At 39.8% G+C, this 17,249-nt stretch overlaps 1 protein-coding gene across 2 annotated transcripts in view; it reads right to left on the minus strand.

Moving 5' to 3' along the window:
- Window positions 1–17,249, minus strand: part of immp2l (inner mitochondrial membrane peptidase subunit 2) — a 489,386-nt gene that overhangs the window by 26,580 nt on the left and 445,557 nt on the right. The gene's annotated exons all lie outside the window — the stretch shown is intronic.

Consider the following 17,249-nt stretch of genomic DNA (forward strand, 5'->3'; position numbering starts at 1 on the left):
GGGGAGCGGGATGGAGGCCTGGGGGGAGCGGGATGGAGGCCTGGGGGGAGCGGGATGGAGGCCGGGGGGGAGCGGGGTGGCGAGCGGGATGGCCAGCAGGTTGGAGGCCGGGGAGGGGGTGGGATGGCCAGCGGGATGGAGGCCTGGGAGGAGTGGGACGGGCAGTGTACCAAGAATGGGGACAGTTGTTGGACTGGAGACCGGTGTGGGTGGTCAACAGCTAGCGAGCCCAGTCAGACCATGTGTGGAAGACCCCTGCGCTGATCTACTGCAGGCCCTTTATAGAAAGACTGTAATGTTTGTCTTTTAACTTTATAACTCAAATTTCTAACTTACCCCATGATTAACTGTAAGGTAATGTTACCTTTTTCCGTTATTTCCCTATTTCATATCTAACATTTGTACCTAGGTACTTTGTACCAAAGATGGTGACGACATTGCAAACTTTTCACTGTATTCCTGTACATCTGCACTTGAGTATATGTGACAATAAAGCAAAATTTAATTCTAATTATAATCAGATAATCTGTTTCTCTGATGCTGCTTGAGAGAAAGACATTGGCCAGAACACTGATGATAACTCTTTTGCTCTTTTTCAAGATGCGGAGGTGCTGGTGTAGGACTGGGGTGGACAAAATCAGAAGACGCACAACACCAGGATATAGTCCAACAAGTTTATTTGATATTACAAGCTATCAGAGCCCCTTTGTCAGGTGAAGTGAGAGAGAAGCACCCAGAACACAAAACTTATGGGCAAAGAGAGATCAAGGACAGAGAGAACAAAAGACCGTAGAAATGTGTGAGTGCAGTGCTGAATAATAAGTTCTTGCAGGTGATCCAAAGTGTTAGGCAGTGTGAGCAGAGTGTCAACAGCTGAATAACAAGCAAAGAGATGACCTATAATCCGATTAAATGAGGCAGAGAGATAATTACAAAAAAATTAAAAATAAGGTCGTGCTGGAGACAAACCAAAATGACTGGAATAACATGATAGGCATAAGAGTCCCATGCTGAAGGTCTAACCAAAGTAATAAGTAATCCAAAACTGTACAAACTAATTAAGATAGAGAGATCACAGCAATTTATCCAGGTGATGGTGACAAAACAGGACAGTTAGAACCCTGATTCTAGAATTATAATAGATATTTCATATGATTTGGATTTTTACCATTCTACTGAAGCTACTGCAGTAATATAACTGCATCGTCAAACTCTCCTAACTCAAGAATATCTAGGAAAAATGTATTTCACCTGAAGCTCAGAACAACGAAAATGCAAGCAGTTATCTAATGGAATTCTACATTACAAACCTCAATGCTGCTATAAAGTTGCTTTATTACAATTAAATCTTAAAGAAAACAGGTTCTAATGTTGGTAAATAGCTGCATAGCATGAAACAAGTTGAAAGAAGACTTTTGTTTCATGCTTTAGATTTGAAATTCTTGCATGTAAATCAGCCATTCCCTTTGTGGCCAGATTTAATACATACCTCTGCACAGCACTTTAAAAGTAGATCCAGATTTCACAAAACTGAGGCTCTGCCACATGTGGAATTCTGTGTGCTAGTCAGCAACAGCTTGAGCTCCAGTTTACAGGATAGAGTTGGGCAGTTCCACATCCTGGAGCTGGGAAATTCCACAAGAAGAGCTGCCAAATGAACAGTTCCAAAAAAGAATCTTTGGATTCAAATGTTACCTCTGTTTCTCTCTCCACTGATGCTGCCAGACCTGCTGTGCTTCTCCAGCATTTTGAGTCATTATTTAACATTTCTGCAGTACTTTGCTTTTATTTCAGTGGGCAGTGGCTTGGTTTGGTAATGGAGTTGAAGTTAGGGGCAGGGGGCAATGTGGAGGGTAATGGTAGTTGTGGTGAAAAGAGACAGAGCAAGAATGAGCGGGAGCTGCCTGGCTGTGAGACTACAGGGAAAAATGGAAGCTTATAATGCCCACATTGTGATAAATGCATCATGGGTTCAAGTAAAGAAGCTAGCTTTGCCAAATGTTGGTTGGCTTTCACTTCTGCCATCTGCTCACTGGTTCCCATCTTACTGTATTCTTTGGCCTTGCTTCTTCTAACAATAAAAGATAGCTCTGCAATAAAAAATAAAATTACACATGCATAAAGGACACATTATCATGGTAACATTGCTGCCTTTGGCATGTACATTCATGCTAGAAGCTACAAGTGTTAAGGAGTATGGGGAGGGAGCAGGACCACAATCACGTTAAAGTAGATGCAATGGGTTGAATGGCCTACCTATGCACCTATTTTCCACATTTCTATGGGCACCAGCTGTCACTATCACCTTCCGTTTACTTCTGAGATCCAGTATGAATCTAACTCAGACTGATGAAAAGAAAATAACCTTTCTCAACCAGTAAAGATAGACTTCTACTTATATAGAATTTTTCAGTCACAGGGCAACCCAAACACTTAATGGATAAGTACTTTGGAAAAGTGGTCACTGAAATGTCAGTCGATTTGCACACAGCAAGCTCCCACTAGCAACAATAATAGGGTGGTTAAGAAGGCCTTCGGTACACTTGCCTTTATTGAATGTGGCATTGATTACAAGAGCAGGGAGGTTGTGTTGGAACTATATAAAACTTCAGTTCAGTTACAGTTGGAGTACTGGGTGCAGTTCTAGTTCCCTCACTATAGAAAACATGTGATTACACTGGAAGGATGCAGAGGAGATAAACCAGGATGTTGCCCAGAATTAGCTATGAAGAAAGACTGGATAGACTCCAGTTATTTGCTTCAGAATAGACAAGACTGAAGGGGAACCTGATAAGATTATGACGGGCACGGACAGGGTAGATAGGAAGCAGCTGCACCCTGTAGTTGAAGGGTCATTAATGAAGGGGCATAAGTTTAAGGTGAAGGGCAGGGGCTTAAGAGGAAATTTGAGGAAAAATATTTTCACCCAGAGGGTGGTGGGAATTTAAATTGCTCTGCCTGGGAGGGCAGTAGAGGCAGGACCCTCACAACATTTAAAAAGGATGTGGATGAGCACTTGAAATGTCATAACATTACAGGCTGTGGGCCAAGTGCTGGAAAGTGGGATTACCGAAGATAGGTTGGCACAGGCCCAATGGACCAAAGAGTCTCTTACCCCAAAGTGTATGACTCATAGAATACATCACACATGGCATAAAGGTGCTGACCATTCAGCACAAATTGGGACTAATCTACCAGCAGAACCTGACAAATCACAATGTAAACTAATGTAAGAAATAGAAAAGGTCATTGTGGTTCAAGTAATGCTCAGGCTATGTTATTGCAGTAGCTTAGCTGGCAGTTAACACACACTGTGGTTTACCTATAAGGGGATAATGTGGACTTTGTCCAAAAATTGAAAATGATTTCCGTCCGTCTAATTGAAATCTTTGACCTTAATCAACATTAAAATTACCTCAAAACATTAAAACCACATCGGCCATTTCTTCACTGTCATCAGCAATGCTTATACAATCAATCATCTGAATGAGTGCTCTGGTATAACCGACATTTTGAATGGGACACTAAGCACACATAATTTCCCATGATATTGGCAATGAACAGATTTTTAAAATATTTCTTGTGTTATTTCCTTTTGAAATAACTGAAACTTGAGTGAAATGTGACATCTTCTCACTCCAATACCTGAATTATTCCACTTAGAGAAAGACTCTTCAGTTCATTCTGTCTTTTTGAATTATAACAAAATTAACAAAAAATGCTGGCAAACGATTATGATAAGATCAGTAACATTTGCTGCTCAAGGAAGGAATTCAGAAATTGCCAATGTAAATCCTCTCAGCATTTTTAAAATGAGGTTCACATTTATACAGAATTATGCACTGAAAGAGAGCCTGGTCAACCATTGCACACAATTGAGCCTTAGGTGAAAATTACCACACTGCATTAGCAAATTATCCAATCTGAGACATTAAGGTAATTTAAAACATCAGAATATCTGTACGCAGTAAATTGTCCTTGAAATAAGTATGGAGAAACATAGACCATATCATCCATCTCCTGGGTCTGATGACATTAATTTGCATGACAATCATCTTAGGGTCTATAAGTTTAATACTTCCCTGAGTGTATTCTAATTAGGCTGGCAATCTAAGATGATGTTAAAAAAAGTACAAAGATAACATAAATATCTCAGGTTATACCTATCAATTGTTACATAATCAATAACAAGAACCTTTGCTAATACAATACATTTTTCTGTTGTCAGAGTTTTAAGGTGTCTCCTTAAAGTTGATTGATATATTTGTATTGGACGTATGTCTTTGCATGCATGGGTGACACAGTGGCTCAGTGGTTAGCATTACTGCCTCACAGCACCATGGACCTGTGTTTGATTCCAGCCTCAGGTAACCGTCTGTGCGGAGTTTGCACATTCTCCCTGTGTCTGCATGGGTTTCCACTGGGTGCTCTGGTTTCCTCCCACAGTCTGAAGATGTACAGGTTAGGTGGATTGGTCATGCTAAATTATCCCATAGTGTCCAAGGATGTGCAGGCTAGGTGGATTAGCCACGGTAAATGCGAAGTTGCAGGGATAGGCTGTGGTCTGGGTGGGATGCTTTTCACAGGAGTGGTGCAAACTCAGTGGGAATGCGTCAAATGTCTTCTTTCCATACCGTAGGGATTCTATGATTTCTTGTGCTTAGAGTCAGTCAATTTTAAGTAATCTAGCAACATGAAAAGATTAGTTTACTTTTCCATACTTTTGCTATGGAGGTTACAAAACAAAACTATACTTCTCTCATACTTTCACACACACTGGCTAGGTACAGATGAAAATAAAAACAATACTTACAAAGACTGAGATAGCAAAATGTGGAGCTGGAGGAACACAGCAGGCCAAGCAGTAGCAGAGGAACAGGAAAGCTGACATTTCAAGTTGGGACCCTTCTTCAGAAAATCTCTGACTCCAGCATCTGCAGTTCTTGTTATCTCACTTACAAAGAGTGTATCTATTTCAATGCAGGCCTACTGTCTTGAAGAGATGTCTCAACAATTGAAATTATTTCTTTAGTTGATCTGTCAGAGATTGACTTGACAGGTAAAATTGAAGATAGAACAAAGTAGAGGAGAGACAGAGTCCTGTTTCTCTTTTTTAAGGTGCTGTGGTGAGGCACTTCAGTTGCACAATTGGCCACAGCAGACCCATGACTTTTCTTTCAGCATCTTCCTCTCTTTGAACTAGAAGTTCTGACTAATTGTCTACAGCTCTTTTTTGCCAAACTTTATTAGGGAGCAGAGAGGGGCTGCTGTATCATGTAACATGGAAAAAAATTCGAAGTCATCTTCTAAATAAAGCATTGAGACAATTTTAGTCAGCACTCTGAAGTATTGACCTCACCTGCTGTGGTGATTTTCATGCCTTAAAATTTCTTATCAGTTAATGTATTTTGTGTCTGGAGGAAAACCAAAGTCAATGGCTTCTATTTATACTGGTGGAACATCCATTGAATTACAATGTCTTTCATGTCTGAGAATGTCATGTTTTGTCTCCAAGTGAGACAAGGGAAAATGGTTGAATTCACAAGGAGTCCACGTTGACTAACGGTCCATTTAAAAATGCAACCTTTAAAATAAGATTTTCAAGATCTATAATACTGTCATGCAAACACTGTCACGAAACTGTGAAGGCAAATACCTGTCAATCTAAAGCTCTGACAACTACCACTTTCTCGTCTACAACAGGTATATCTGCAGATCTGCAAAATTGTAGAGCTTCGTTACTCCCCTTCTAATTTTTGAGTGATCTAATTTAGAAAGTCAACAGCAAAGCTTTAGTTTTAAATAAGGTCACTGATGAGTTTATTAAACAACTCTTGCTGAAAGTTACTCAGTAAAAGACTAATACAGTTATTAACTGAGATACAAGATTATAGAAGTTGCTGATAAAGCTCAGCAGGTCTGGCAGCATCTTTGAAGAGAAAGCAGAGTTAACGTTTCAGGTCCATTAACTCTGATTTCTCCTCTCAGATGCTGCCAGACCTGCTGAGCTTTTCCAGCAATTTCTGATTTACAGCATCCACAGCTCTTTCCGTTTTATACAAAGATTATAGGTAGAAATAGATAAAAGATTTTTATAAAGATGACAATGAACTCAGTTTGTTATTATTGCAAGCTAGTTACTTGCTTGAAGACATCTCTTTCTGACAGAAAAACATGAAGTTAGAATTCAGCAGTTGTAACGAAGTTGAACAGTTGGAAGTTTTGCCTACAGGTGGACTGAGCAGTAGAGTCATAGAGGCATACAGCACGGGAACAGTCCCTTCAGTCCAACTCGCCCACGCCAACCAGACATCCCAATCTCACCTAGTTCCATTTGCCAGCAATTGGCCCATATTCCTCTAATCCCTTCCTATTCATAGACCCATCCAGATGTCTTTTAAATGTTGTAATTGTAGCAGCCTCCACTTCCTCTGGCAGCTCATTTCATACATGCACCACTCTCTGCATGAAAACATTAGCCCTCAGGTCCTTTCTAAATCTTTCCCCTCTCATCTTAAACCTATGTCCTTTAGTTTTGGACACTCCCACCTAAATAAAAGACCTTTCTTATTCAGCCTATCCATGCCGTAAGAAATATCTATATAGTCACCCCTCAGCTTCCGACGCTTCAGGGAATAAGCTCCAATCTGTATAGCCTCTATACTGAAAAGTATAGAGATCAAAAGATCATACAAATGGTGTGAGTGAGGTGTTGACAGGCTGAATAACAAGTCTCTGCAGGTGACCAAAAGCGTCAGATAGTGTGAGTAACGTGTCACCAGCTGAACAGCAAGTGAATGGATGACCTATGATCTGATTAATTGAAGCAGAGACATAATTACAATAGGTTAAAAATAAGATGGTGCTTGAGACAACCAAATGGCTGGATTTACATGAGGTATAAGTGTCGCATGCCAAGAATCTAAACAAAGTAACAAGTATTCCAAAACTGTACAAACTAATTAAGCTAGAGAGATCATAATAAGTTAGCAAGGTGATGGAGTCATACAGAACAGTAAGGGAGTTTCTACAAACACAGAACAGTATGTTGGGGTTACATGTAGCGCAATATGAACGAAGATCATTGTTGACGCTGTTTCGCGAAGCACTACATGTGACCCATCATATTGTTCTGTATTTGTAAAATACTCTCTGCCTCAACTAATCAGGCCATCGATCATTCCTTCACTTGCTATTCAGCTGTTGACATTTTACTCACACCATCTGACACTTTTGATCACCTGCAGAGACTTGTTATTCTGCCTGTCTACACGCGACTCAGACCATTTGTTTGAACTTTTGATCTCTCTGCCTTTAAGTTCTGTGCCTGTGTGCTTCTCTTTGCCTGATGAAGGAGAAGCGTTCCAAAAGATTGTGACCTCTTGGACTACAACCTGGTGTTGTGTAACTTCCGATCAAATGTTTATTGAATTTAATTCCACCAACTGCCATGGTAGGATTTGAACCCAGGTCTCCACAATGTTGCCTGGGTCTCTGGATTAATACTCTACCAATAATACCATTAGGTCATTGTCTCCCCCAGTATCACAATAGTATCACACCTAACCCATTCATGACAATGACAATAGGAATTCAGAGCTGAAAACAAAATATACTGCAGCGCTGAACTGTTAGAATCTATTCTAATTTAAAGACACAGGGCTGAATACATATTGGTGCCCACTACTGAGCATGTGAAACCAACTTATTCCAGCTCAAAATTAGGCTTCAAGTCTCAGATCCACAAGCAGCTTAATTTCTTGGGGATTTGAATTTTACGATCATCTGCCATGCAGGTGGTGGCCCTCAGGTAAGTGCTGGGGCCATAGGGGCAAGGTGAGAGTGGGCCGATTGTGGTCATCAGGAATGTTGTGGGCCAGGAAGAAGGAATCTTTAATGAACCTTCAAAATGTACGTCAGTACTTTCCTTGCGATGTCTGGATTTTAGATCATACTTCAAGCCAGGTAAAATTAAGCTGAACAGGCCACGTACCACTCCACAGGGCTCCCATTTTGCCAAGGAGTTTAATATAGACTCTGGGTCATCATATATCTTTATGTGTAACTTTTTAATCTTTCAGTTGAAAACCTTTCAGATGTTGCTGTTTAAAATTGGTCTGTGTTATGCTAATTTTACTACAGAATTGGCAAATTAATTTGTACCCAGTATTCTTTATGTGGTCTTAATAAATTTGTTGATTAAATTCAAGTACATCATCATATCCAATGAATATTATTCGCCATTTAAATTATTGGTATTAAATTGCTAGCAAATAAATCTGCTTTCTCTTTGAGTCCATGTGCCCTCCACTGATAGTATAAAGAACTGTGTGGGTGCTACAATTAGTTGAACAGAGGGAAACTGCTCTCAGAGCTTTTAAAAATTGTCTTGGATTGCTGACTCTACAACTTAATTGTAAATGTTTAAATGCCTTCTGTAAGTATACATTCAGCTAAAAAGAATGATTCAAGAGACCTTGGCTCAGATCTTCCCTTGGGAAAAGCTCATTGGAAAATCTGAACTGCGTACATTTCTGCCTGCTGAAATGATGCATGTGTGACTTTGCTTGTGACTTTTGTCTTTTCACACAGTGGTCCATTTTGCGAGCCATGATGGAGTAAGTGAAGTGTCAGAGGCAGGTAGGTGAGAATGTCTGCTTCAATCCTCCAAGACAAAGCTAAGTTCATGATATTTCTGAAAATCCTCCTTAAACTTTATTGGATAGACAGTCCACAGCATCCTTCCACCTAATGTCCATATCAGTGCATTCCTGCCCCCTTAGATCACCCAAACTACTTCCTTTACCCATCACATACCCTCTATGTTCATTCACTCAGTATCCATTATGCTTATACCTTAGGAACCATGCAGTAGTGATGGCAATGATTTTAAAGTCATTGTTAGAAGTTTGATTTTTTTTTTCCAATCCAATAAAACTCTCGATTCAAACCCAGTATCATTGATCTTGGAAAGAAAATAAAAATATTTCAGTTAGAAACATCACAATCCTTTAAGTTCCTATTAAATCTGCAAACAAACAAGAAAATGCATCAAAGACATATTTAGTTATTCCAATATCTTTTTGTTAATCATGTTAGGATCAATAGGCCACCTGCTATGCTGAAGCAAGCAGTAATTTGTTTTGGAACAGAGCCAAGCATTCATAATCATTACAGCTTTCATAACAAAATCTTCTAGTTAAATCACCTGAAACTGATAGAACCATTCAAAAACAAAAGCTACGTATCCCAAATGTCTTCTTACTAATCTTATCAGCCTGCCTTGCTACCCTCAGGGATCTGTGAATATGTCCTTCAAGGTCCTTCCAGGGTTTTACCACTCATGGTGTAATTATTTGCCATGTTAGCCCACTGCAAATGCATTATCTTACACTTTCCTGGTTGAATTCCATTTTCCATTGCTCTGCCCACTTGATTAGTCCACTGATATCTTATTGCAATTTACAGCTATCCTCCTCGCTCTTCACCACCTTACTAATTTTTACATCATCCATGAACTTCTTGATCATTTCAAAATTATTACTATACAAATAACAATCTACATTATTATTTGAGAAAGTCCCACCTGAGAAACTGATAAAGAAATTAAAAGCTCATGGGATCCTGGGTGACTTGGCAGGCTGGATCCACAATTAGTTTAATAGCAGGAGAAAGAAGGTGATGGTAGAAGGCTGTGTGACCGGAGGCTGGTGATCAGGGGTATTCTACAGTGATCAGTGCTAGGTCCTCCTTTTCTGTGGTATTTAGAAATAATGCAAATCAGAATCTAGGGAAAATGCAAACGACATAACAATTGGCTGGGTGATAACGGTGAGGAGGCAGGTCTTAGATTACAGGAAGATATAGACAGGGTTGGTCAGAAAGGTGGTTCAGTGGCAGATGAAAACTAACCCTGATAAATGTGAGGTGATATGCTGGGTGAAGTAACAAGACAAGGGATAACTCAATGAATGGCTAGATATTAGGAAGCTCAGAGGAACAGAGGAATCTCGGGATGCTTGTCTACAGATCCCTGAAGGTGGCTGAACAGGTTATGAGGGTAGCTAAGAAAGCATTGGGGATGCTTGCCTTTATCAGTCAAAGCATAGTTTAGAAAAGCAGGGAGGTTATATTGGAGCTGTGAAATAACTTGGTTAGGCCAAAGCTGGAATACAGTACTATAGGAAGGATGCGATCATACTGGAGGAGATGCAGAGAAGATTTACCAGGATTTTGTCTGGGATGGAGCATGAAGAGAGGCTGGATAAAATCAGGTTGTTTTCATATAGAGGTGCATAAGATTATAAGGGGTCTGGCCAGGGTGGATAGAAAGCAGCTGTTCCCTGTGTCAAAGGGTCAATTTGAAATGAATGACAAAAGGTTAGAGGGGATATAAGGAAAACATTTTTCATCCAGAGGGTGGAGGTGGTCTGGATTGCACTATCTGGGAGAGTAGTCGAGGCAGGAAAGCTCACATCCTTTATAAAGTATGTGGATGAGCACTTGAACTGACATAACATTCAAAGCTATGGCACTAGTACAGGAAAGTGGGACTAGTGAGGGTTAAAGTGTATTTTTTTGGCAGTGCAGTCTCGATAGGTCAAAAGTCTTAGGTTACAGGAAACTATAGATGGGTTGGTTAGTTGGGCAGATCAGTGGCAGATAGAATATAACCCTAATAAATGTGAGGTGGTGCACTTTGAAAGGAGCAACAAGACAAGGGAGCACACAATGAATGACAGGAAACTAGGAAGCTCAAAGGAACAGAGGGATTTTGAGGTTCTTGTCCACACCACAAACAACAAAGGCCCCAGCACTGAGCCCTGGTGAACTCCACTAGAAACACATTTCCAGTCACAGAAACTACCATCACCCTCAGCTTCCTTTATCTCAGCAATTTTGGATCCAAGATGTCACTTTGCCTTGGATCCCATGGGCTGTCTTCACCCAGTGGTCATGAACTTTCCAAGAAGATGCATTTTACGACTTCCAAAACTCACATCAGCACATGAAACTTTGTACATGAGGAAGTGCAGTTTACTGGTGTTCCTTACAATGGTGGCTCAATCTCATATAAGGACCATATGCACCCAAGGCTTTTCTGTCCTGGGAAAGGGCCACACAAAAATAGCATTGTATTGGGAATACAAAGGATTTTTTTTCCCCCCATAAGTTCAGTCTTTTGAGACCCAATTTACATCCCAAATGGGAAACAAAAATCTAGATGCTCTATGAATTCCTTTGTAAGCAATGGCAAATACTTAGTCAGTTCTCCCAGCATGAGTTCTAGCATTGGCAGAAACAAGCCGGAATTCGTATCAAATAGGCAGGAAAAATCAGTTTCCATTATGCTCATTTTTGGGCCAAGATTTTAGCTGAATGTGCCAGTTTCCAGGAGCAATCATGTGCCTGATCTTTGCTCGAAGTGAATTGGCTATCAATATAGAAGCCATTGATTTCTAATTGCCGTAGGCCCTTGCCTAAAATGGAAAAAAATTCTGATAGTATGTTGAGGGGTCAGCAAACTGTCATTAAAAACAAAAGTCAAATGTAGCATAGCAGGTGAAGCTTGTATCATACAACTATTCCAGGTTTAATGTCACCTAACTACAGATGCTTAAACAACTTTAAAGACACAGAGAGAAAGATGATTAACATTTTATTTCTGATGAAGGGTCTAGGCCCGAAACTTCAGCTTTCCTGCTCCTCTGATGCTGCTTGGCCTGCTGTGTTCATCCAGCTCTACACCTTGTTATCTAACATTTTATTTGGTTACGTTTCAGAATTCTCCTCCTGACTCCATAGGCACACTGGAGGTTTCAGCTCACCTTGGTCTTCTCCCCCTCCCATTGCCTACTACCACGTGGCCAACTTGTGGTTTGACTCTACATTGAACTGGATAACCTTTCCAGGCTTCAGTCAGCAAGTGAAATTGGGAAACATGCAAACTACTGGTTTAATGCAGTTGATGCACCTTCAGGCACATTTTCGGGTGTGCTGCTTCCTTTATGCCTGTTTATGCTGCAGAACATCCAAATTTCTAGGTGTTGTACTCAGAAAAACAACCTGTTAAACTTTGATATCATGTCCAAATTTAATTTGGAAGACTGTCAGTCAATGTATATTTATGGTAATGCAGAAATTGAACTGGACTGAGGCATGTTCAAAAAAAAAGCGTACACAGCAGTATAGAATGTGTCAACATATGGAGATTCTGCAACAGACTATAAACTGCATTTACCAAGTGGTTATGCTACTCTTCACTTTTTGATGACGACTAAAACAGGAGGTCAAAATGGATGCTTTTATGTATTTTCACCATAGTGAGGAAGTGAACAGTTAGTTTCAAGCAAGAACACTGAAGGAACAGGAGTAGTCCATTCAGCACATCCATGCCTAATCTGCCATTTATCTAAATCTTAAACAAACTATACCATTTAAAATTGAATCAGAGATAGTAGGAACTGCAGATGCTGGAGAATCCGAGACAACAAGGTGCAGGGCTGGATGAACACAGCAGGCCAAGCAGCATCATAGGAGCAGAGAGGCTGACGTTTCGGGCCTAGACCCTTCATCAGAAAAATGTAGGTTCCCTGATATGCTTACCTTAAAAAAAGTTTTCCTTTATTCTTTCATGGGTTATATGTGCTGCTGGCAAGGACAACGTTTGTTACCAATCCCTAATTGCCCTTGCTCAGCCACTCTAACGATAGTTAAGAGGCAACCACATTGCTGTGGGTCAGGAATCATATTCAGACCAGACCCAGGTAAGTAAGGATGGCAGATTTCTTACCCTACAGCACATTGGTGAATGAGATGGAATTTTGCAACTATTGAGTATGGCTTCATGATAACTATTGCTGTGCCTAGCTTTATATACTAGATTTATTGATCAAATGTTATCTTCTACCAGATGCCAAGGTGGGATTTAAACCCATGTCCCCACATTATTAGGCTCAGCCTCTGAATTGTTTCCTCTGTGGTATTACCATTATACCACTATGTCCTCTGTTAAAGCTGCGACACGGTTGAATGTTTATCTCAGCTCTAAAATGGAAAGGTGATAATTTCCATGAAGCATGTATGAGCAGTAAGTTCAGCTTGTTTTGATTGAATATTAGAAAAAACATGCAGCTTGTTTTTACGTTATCAGCAGTGATACATATTTCATAAGACAGAATGTATACTGTACTTCTCAGCATCTAAGAATCTGGAAGCTAACTGCAATAAGTACACCAACATTGACTGTCCTTGTTTTTAAGAGTTTAAACTTGGAAGATGGATGACAAAAAGTGGCCCATGTTGCACAGCTACTGTAGTTTTAAATATGTGAGATATTCCATTGTATAGTTCACAATTTAGACGGCACACATGACAGATTTTGAAGTAATTGAAGATCACAGCTGTCAGTATAGTTAGAAGGCTCTTCTGAGAACTGCTGTTCCCATTTAATTAGTTTAAGTTACTAACGGAAGCAGGAGGCCGAAATGAAAGAATTTATTTACACAATTATGCAATTAAATTGTCAATTATCATCATGGCTTTCTGTGCATTCAAAAAAAACATAAAAATGTCAAAAATGGAACAGATGTACAATATTTCCTCATAAGCAAGGGAATAATAAATCAAGTCTGCATGATCTTGAAATTCATTGTCTTTGTTAATTTTAAACAAAATGAAAAATGGGTGGTATTTCATCTCTTGCTTCTCCCACTTACTTTTCGTTAGAACTGGCAATAATAAGAATTTCAGTTCTTGTATTGCTACCTATCACTCAAAGGAAAACTATCAGTTAACGTACTTCATGTCTCAGCTGTTCTTTCCAAAGATTGTGCTTCCAAATTTCCAGCTAAAAATGACTTGGCAGTGCTACAATGAAACTTGAACATAGCCTGATATTTGAGAAAACTGAGTAATGATGTATAGGTTTCTGGAATGAACAAGTGCAATTTCAGAGACAATGAATATCTAAGACAGGAAGCCAAGGCTTGCTGGAATTTTCTCGAAATTTACACTTTACAAACAACAGACATTGTGATAAAAATTGCTGCTAAATGGTAATGTTTAACTGTGTACAGGCCTAGTTACTAAGACAAATAATCTCCATGGTTGATCACCTAACTCCAAATTATAATTTCAACAGACTGAAGGACATACACTTCACAGAAGTGCTACTTAGTTCAGCTTAAATGGTAAGAAAATCGAGATCAAAATACAACTTGTGTTTTCTTTAGTCTTTCATGGGATATGGGTACCACTGGCAAGGCTATTACTTCTTGCTCAACCTTAATTGACCTTAACCTGAGTGGCTTGCTAGTCCCTGTCAGAAGGCTATTAAGAGTAAACTAAAGTGCTGTGGATCTGGATGTAGACCAGATTTCATTCCCTAAACAGTATTAGTGGTTCTGATTGTTTTTTTTAATGATAATCATCATTCATTAAATTAGTTTTATAACTCAAGATTTTATTAATTGAAATTTAAATTCCAGCAACTGCTACAGTGTAATTTAAACCCATGTCCCCAAAACATTAGCTTGGGCCTCCAGATTACTGCTCCAATGATATTACCACAACATTTCCATTTCCCTGACAAACCAGCATTTGTGGGAGATGGCATCACTTCTTCAGTTCTCTATTCGAAGGCAGGTCTGACTCACAGCACCACAATCTCCATCATAGGCAAAGGCAGACCCCAAATCTATGGCACCCAGAACAGGGGTTGAATCCCATAATGCTGGTGCCAATCTGATCCATGCCAGCAGTTTAGCCAACTCAGTCAGTCAACCTAATCCATGCCCTCCCCACTCCCAATTTCTTCCATTACATGACTGACCAAGAATCTCTCCTGCTCTTACTGTTTGACAATGGCATATGTTGGGAGGATGCAACTTCCTTGCAAATCAAATCATGGAGTAGGATTTGAACCTGGAGCTTTTGGTTCAAAGGCAGGTACACGACCGCTGCACGTAACATCTCCATGGCATTGCTACCAAAAGGAATTTCCCATTGGAGACCGAGAAATTTAAATGAGATGAGGACAAACTTACAAAGTTGTACTCTGAGCTTCACAAGCCTCGGAATGAATGAACGCATGATTACGAATAAACCACTTGAAGCTCATATAAAACAAATCAAGGTTTGCTTGCTTGTCAATGCCAACAATATACCTCATAAACATGAAATTTTGAATAGTCTTGGCAAATTGCCTAATGAGAATCGGCAGTTCCCAGATTTCCACATGACAGCATTTTGAAATCAGGGTCTTCAGGCATGTGATGCTGATTATCCAACTAGAGATTTTGCTCATTATGTGGCACGCTTTACTGCTGTCTTCCAGTATCCTCTGATATCAGCTAGATCTTTGCTCCAAAACTCAAGCATCCAGGTGCTTGGAAACATTGACAAAGCAGAGACACTGGGAAAAGATTAAAAGCTGGTGATTGATCCCTTCAAATGTCAGCTCTCTAACAATGCCAGTCTGAATTTGAAGGTAAAGGTGCAGAATTTGGCTTTAGAGTGTCAATTAACACCAGAAGCAAGGTGATAAAACATACACAGACAACCACAGCCTTACAAGAGAACTTGAATTATGCAGAGTTCGGCTAAAAATTTGCAAATAACAAATGGACACTAATATACTAAACATAGGGACAGGGAGGATGTGGAGGGAGATTGACTGGTTTATCTCAGGCATTCCAACACCATAAACAGTGGCAGAATAATATAACAAAGAAATAGAAAAGACCACTGTCACACAGCCAGATGACTCCAAACAACATTCAATTTACCTGCGTAAACCTTATACGTAAAATAAACACATGTTCATTGTTGTTTCTGGAAAAACAATGTCAAGTATCTGAATGCAGTTACCAAAATTTAATTGTACATTGAACTATCAGTCCACTGGAGGCCATTGAGCTGTGCCTGCTTGTTGCAACTGCTAAGAAAACATATGTAAACTGTGTGTATCTTGAACCTCAATGGAGAAGCACCTGGATTGCCCAGTATTGGCTCTACACATGCATGGGTAATCAAATCATTTGAACATTGCATCTTGACTATATGTGTGTTGAAATTTTATGTCTGAGTATTCGCTCAGACCTTTCAAAGACAACTAGTCAAGTGACAAATGAATTGCTTGAGGAAAAGGGCAACAAAGCAGTTTACCTGCTGCTGGGACTCCCCTCCTGACATCTGACATTTTGCCAGCTCTCTCCCCTCCTAATTGGTTTAGAAATTCAAGCTGAGAAATCCAAGTCAGATACAATCTCTCAGAATATAAATCCTAAAACATCTTTGCAGAGATACCTTACCATGCTTGCAGAGTATGAATTTTACTATTTTATCTTGCTCCAAGTTCAGCAGAGTGCCATGGAAATAGTTGAATGGTTTAATTCTTCCTCCTAGACCAAACTACATTTTATTCCTTTCACTCCTGAAGGGAAGGCTATTGCTCACCCTTTCACTAATCTATTGCTAGCAATTAACATCAGGCACACAGGTGCAGCCAACCATTTTCCTTGACTGGGACCCTTGTTCTCACTGATTACATGAAATTAGAGGCATGGATGTGACAAGGGGCAATAATGAAAGGCCTGCTGGAGTCTCTTTTGAATGGAGAAGGGCCCATCCACTGGATAAATGCAGCAGACCAGTATATGGCCTCAAGAATAACTGCCAAAACTGATCTTCAAGGCTCTTCTTCACCCCACTGACTGGTTGCATCACCACTACACTTTTACTGCTTTGGTAATGATGGACTTACTGTTTGTCGTGAAGCCTAGCTAATGATTCCTAAGCTAGAAAAGTAGGTCAGGAGCCCAGTATTGCCAAGCAGTGGACAGATGTCCTGCCTTAACTACCTGGAGTGGGTTGAGGATACCCAAGTTTCTGTGTTGTTGAATACCTGATAAACAGTAGCAGGTTACAATTATTTTTATTGAGACCCCTGGAAAATATACACTTTTTGACCGAACCCAGCGTCTCTTCTCTTGGATCTTTTTAATATGCAAATATTAGAATTTAGCTGCTATGAGAGTTTCCTTTGGCCATCTGCATTTAGATATTTGTTCATTTTTTCTTTAATGTTACTTTGCAGGTTGCATGATAATTACAACTCTTTTCCTCAAAGGAGACAGATGGAATTTATAAGGATCATAAAATCTAGTCCATAAATCATAGCCATCTACAATTTTCTATTATCTCTCTTCCTATTGTGGTTTCTGTATTTTAAAAAAAGTGAGTTTTCA

This window comes from Rhincodon typus, chromosome 18 (assembly GCF_021869965.1).
Source record: "Rhincodon typus isolate 14 chromosome 18, sRhiTyp1.1, whole genome shotgun sequence".
Lineage (NCBI taxonomy): Eukaryota > Metazoa > Chordata > Chondrichthyes > Orectolobiformes > Rhincodontidae > Rhincodon > Rhincodon typus.